The sequence below is a fragment of the Pseudophryne corroboree genome, chromosome 5 (genome assembly GCF_028390025.1).
Source record: "Pseudophryne corroboree isolate aPseCor3 chromosome 5, aPseCor3.hap2, whole genome shotgun sequence".
Lineage (NCBI taxonomy): Eukaryota > Metazoa > Chordata > Amphibia > Anura > Myobatrachidae > Pseudophryne > Pseudophryne corroboree.
The window spans coordinates 436,001,213-436,006,944 of NC_086448.1; the positions used below are offsets into that span (position 1 = coordinate 436,001,213).

Consider the following 5,732-nt stretch of genomic DNA (forward strand, 5'->3'; position numbering starts at 1 on the left):
AGCGAGCCTTGTCAGGCTCAAAAATAATACTAATAGACGGCTAAATCACCATTGCACAGGTTCTTGGTAGCAATAATCAATTTAACACATCACCAACTCTCACAACCAGTCATACACATATGCACTATTTTTCTATATATACCACCAGAAACTAGTATATGACTGAGTAATATTATATTAATATACTAACGTATCCTAAATGTTTCCACGCTGTCTAGCACATATGCACATAATTGATATCAGAAACTAGTTTATATTTATATTTTTATCTCCTCACTGACTATCACCATTCTGAAATTATTCCTATGCCTATACCATGTATACAAGGTTATCTATTACTCCTCTAAGGTCAAAAAATGTATTCAAAACTTTTTTATGCCACAAATTGACTAGTATAAATATGGTCTATGGTTTAATTCTATGTTCTGTCCACCTCGCTGTTTGAACAAGAAACATCACTTTTTTGCAATAATTGTTATTTACATTCTCAAAACTCCCCCAATTAAAAGTCTCAGATCACATTATGATAATTGAAAATTCTATAATAGAATAGACACTAACATATACATCTTTTTATTTTTATTTTTCGCTGCTTCCAAAACGGAATTCTGCACTGTTGTATTCACTGGATGTCAGAAACTCCAACAAAATGGCCACATAAATGAAGGACAACTACTATTGTCAAAGAGAGAGACTCGGCACTGATGTAAGCTTCAGAAATCAAAATCATCCACAAAATGGCCGCCGCGATGACTGACAAGCTGCCTAGCCTATAGATGAAGATCCCGCCCGCGACCGGAAGTGACGCGACGGCGATAACGGAAGAACAGACCGAGAAACATAAACAGACTTATTCACTGACCGGAAGTGGGGCGCTTGTGCGCATGCGCAATACGAGTTCTCCTACAAAGGAAGTGGGGCGGAAGTGACGTCGGCCCCGTCCCCGGACTGTTTTAATGAAGTTTTATACTATTTAATACTCGTTTTTCATGTATGAAAAGTTTTATGAGGTTGTTTTTTAATACACTAAGCTACCGTTATACCAGTGTTAAAAAACTCACATAAGTTAATAATATTAGTCCAGACAGGAAGTGATGTCACAACTATCCATTTCTAATTACATGTGCTATAAATAAGAGTACCTGTTCAGTAGTCCCATACCCCTTGATGAAGTCAGAGTGACGAAACGCGTTGGGTGTACCTCCATTGACTCTCCACCTTAAAAAGATAAGCAGCATTCTCTCTTTTTTTGGATATTTTATCATCATTGCCTTTATATTATTTGTCTTATTGTTTTAGCTATCCTTTTAGTTGGTATTAATTTTTAGCATATACCCTCCGGCCTTTAAACCCACTGCGACATTTATTATAATTGGTTTTATACCTTGGTTTTATTTTTTGTATTAATAAATATACTACTATTTTTTAAGTATCCAGCTAGTCTCTTCATATTTATTATAGTTTACTAGACACCGTTGGTCGCTGAAACCCTCATCCCCCCTTTTTTTTATACAATTTAACCTAGGCAGTTTATCCCTGCCTAATACTTGAGGGTTAGCTGACGCCTTGAATTATGTAAGGAGTGTCTGATTCTGTCATATTTATCTATCTCACACACACCTGTGGCGCCATACTTCCACTGCCCAATTTACTTGATACTATTTGTAAGGCAGCCTGGTATCTGTGAGTAGATTTTTAAGATGTTCAGATTGAACGAACGCACCAACAAACGTAATGATTGGTGCCAAAAGATATTTAATGAAGAGACTCAAAATAGCACTGCACCCCCATCAGGCGATCTAGACGACCTGTTCTGGGGAATGGAACGACTAATGGCCAAAGAAATAAAGAATTGGTGGGATATTAAAGGACTTGAGCATTATGTGGAAGTTAATAGAATACCGAGGGGTTTAAGAATTTTGAAACAACCTACCCTCGGGAATACGGACCCAGAATTTATTGAAAAATGGGACTCCATTTTACACACATGCTCCATGAATTTAATGAAATTATTAATAAATGAAAGGAGGAAAAATGCAGTGATACTTGAGAAAGACATTAAGGATAAAGAAGCCGAATTGGAACCATATAAAGGCAAAGACGACTACCAGGTCAATGAGAATGTTCTTAACAAAAAGTTGGATCACATTGAAGAAGAAGTCATAAGAGGGAAGGAGAAAAAATTTCTCAGAGATAAAAGGGACTACGAACAGGGAAACACCAAGAACTGGAGCAGATTTAAAACATATGACAAACCTCAGAAAACAGACCAAAGATACCAGTGGAAGACGATACCACAAAGAACAAGATCAACATGGAGAACAGAATCACCAAGAACACCTCATACAAGAACAAATAATAGATTTAATGTCCTGAATCGACTCAAATCCAGTGACGAACAGGATTTTTTATCATCAGGCCGAGGAACACGACCAAAAGAACATCCAAAAAGCACAATACAGGAGGACGTCAGACATGCCTCCCCACTAAAAAGACGTTTTGCAGAAGTAGAGGAAAACGGGGCGGTAGGAGGAAAGGAATTCAAGAGGAGGAACCTATAACTTCCAATATAGGGGATAAAGGTATTTTTAACCTGTCAACTCATACCCTCACCAAACCGGAACAATCACTTCTCAGCAAAGGATTCTCCTTTGCACCGTCCGAAGGGCTAAATAAATTTGACACCTTTATCGACCTTAATAAATTTGTACGCAAACTAACCCTTAAAAGACACTTCATGAAAAAAGAGAATGCCGTTATCTCTAACTATGAAGCAAACTCCAAATCCGGACTCAAACAAAAAAGCAAATATTATCCAGTAGAATCCAAGGGGAGCAATATCAGCGTCTTCTACGACCTAGTGAAGAAGGACCTATGTGAGAAAGAACCACCACCAGTAATCAACAAGAATCTACATAACAGAGAAATAGAAGCAATGCGGAAACTACAGAAGAATACTCAAATTGTTCTAAAACCAGCTGATAAGGGGGGGGGGTTGGTGATTATGAATCGGGATAATTACGTACAAGAAGCACAGAGATTGTTAGGAGATTCCAACTCCTACAGCGTGCTAACAGACGACCCGAAAGATCAATACACAGACGAACTGAGGTCCCTACTCCTACAGGGACTGAGGAATGATGTCATCACAAAGGATGAATTTTCTTTTTTAATGCAATCCAACCCCACGACCCCCATATTTTATTTCCTGCCAAAAATCCACAAGAGCCTGTCCAACCCACCAGGGAGACCAATTGTTGCCGGGATAGACTCCCTTACATCAAATCTGTCTAAATATGTTGATGTGTTTCTAAATCCGTACGTTAAAAAATTACCATCATACCTTAAAGATACCACCATGGTCCTGAATGAAGTCAAGAAAGTGAAATGGAAAGAGTCATATATATGGATAACTATTGATGTGCAATCTTTATATACCTGTATCGAGCACGAAAAGGGAATTGAAGCAAGCAGAGAATACTTGGACAAAGATAACACTCTCACCGAACCCCATAGGAATTTTATTTGCGATCTTATGAAATTCATTTTAAGCCGTAATTATTTTAAATTTTTAGACAAATTTTATCTACAACGGTGCGGCACCGCTATGGGGACTATTTTTGCCCCGAGCTTTGCTAATTTATTTATGGGAAGATGGGAGGAGAAGCACATATACACCACGCAACACTTCAAGGAATCCATTGTCATGTATAAAAGATACATTGACGATATCCTGATCATATGGGATGGGAGTGCTGAATCATTTCTGGACTTTTTTAAACTTTTACAGATCAATGATTTTAATTTATCTTTTACCTACAATCTGAACAAAGAGTCCATTGAATTCCTGGATCTAATTTTAATGGGAGAGAAAGAGGCAGTGTCTACAAAAATTTTTATAAAAGATGTTGATAAGAACAGCTACCTTCACTACAAGAGCAATCACTCCAAAAAATGGAAGAACAACATCCCCTACTCTCAATTCCATAGAATAAGGAGGAATTGCAACAAAAACGAAGAATGTGAGGAACAACTTGAAATATACAGAAAAAGATTCGAGGATAAATTATATCCAAAAACTATACTAGACAAAGCTGTTACCAAGACAAGAAATTTGGAGAGAGAAAATTTGCTGACCTATAAGGAAAACACGACACAAAAGGAGTCCATTTCCTTCGTTACTACTTACAGTTCTCATGAACAAACCATCAGGACTTCACTAAGAACCCACTGGGACATACTTTTAATGGACCCCATCTTAAAGAAGATCCTTCCACCACAACCAGAACTAGTATTCCGAAAATCACGTAATTTGAAAGACATCCTCGCGCCCAGCATGCTAAAAGAAATACCATTAGAGGGAAATTCCAACTCTCTCCCCAAATGTATCGGATCTTACAAGTGTGGACACTGCAACATCTGCAAATTTCTTAATCCCAACAGAAAAACCTTCTGCAATACAGACGGCACACAAGAATTCAAAATCAAAGAATTCATGAACTGTAATATTACATCTGTAATCTATTTGTTGGAATGTACATGCCACAAAAAATATGTAGGTAAAACAAAAAGAACCTTGAAAATTAGAGTACAAGAACATGTACGAAGTATCAAAAACAAAGTAGAGACTCACTTACTGTACAGACATTTTAAACTGGAACACAATTCTAATCCAGAAGAGATGACTTTCAAAGCCATCGAACACGTGACCAGTGGCGAAAGGGGTGGAGACCTTGCCAAGAAACTCTCTCAAAGAGAGATGTTTTGGATATTCCAACTAAAAACTGCACACCCCATGGGCTTCAATGAGGGATATGAAATCGCTCCATTTCTATGAGAGAAGTACCCCCCTCCAAAATCTTCTGGATACAGATAAGCCAATTCTCTTCTTTTCAAGCTTGGTTCACATCATCATACTTACTTTCCGATCACCACCATTTGTAAAACACTGTATATAGTCACTAATTATCTTAATAAAAATCTTTTATAGTGTATGCCTGACTCATTCCATTATATGCTACAGTCATACCGCACTGGTTCTACGCCCAATCCCGTCCGATCTTGGAAGCTAAGCAGTGTTGGGCCCAATCAGTAACAAGTGGGTAACTACTTGCGAATATTGGGTACTGTAGAAGAGCGAGCCTTGTCAGGCTCAAAAATAATACTAATAGACGGCTAAATCACCATTGCACAGGTTCTTGGTAGCAATAATCAATTTAACACATCACCAACTCTCACAACCAGTCATACACATATGCACTATTTTTCTATATATACCACCAGAAACTAGTATATGACTGAGTAATATTATATTAATATACTAACGTATCCTAAATGTTTCCACGCTGTCTAGCACATATGCACATAATTGATATCAGAAACTAGTTTATATTTATATTTTTATCTCCTCACTGACTATCACCATTCTGAAATTATTCCTATGCCTATACCATGTATACAAGGTTATCTATTACTCCTCTAAGGTCAAAAAATGTATTCAAAACTTTTTTATGCCACAAATTGACTAGTATAAATATGGTCTATGGTTTAATTCTATGTTCTGTCCACCTCGCTGTTTGAACAAGAAACATCACTTTTTTGCAATAATTGTTATTTACATTCTCAAAACTCCCCCAATTAAAAGTCTCAGATCACATTATGATAATTGAAAATTCTATAATAGAATAGACACTAACATATACATCTTTTTATTTTTATTTTTCGCTGCTTCC

At 37.1% G+C, this 5,732-nt stretch overlaps 1 pseudogene; it reads left to right on the forward strand.

Moving 5' to 3' along the window:
- The first annotated feature begins 5,015 nt into the window (after positions 1-5,015).
- Positions 5,016-5,135, forward strand: LOC134930197 (5S ribosomal RNA; annotated as a pseudogene).
- Positions 5,136-5,732: the final 597 nt, after the last annotated feature.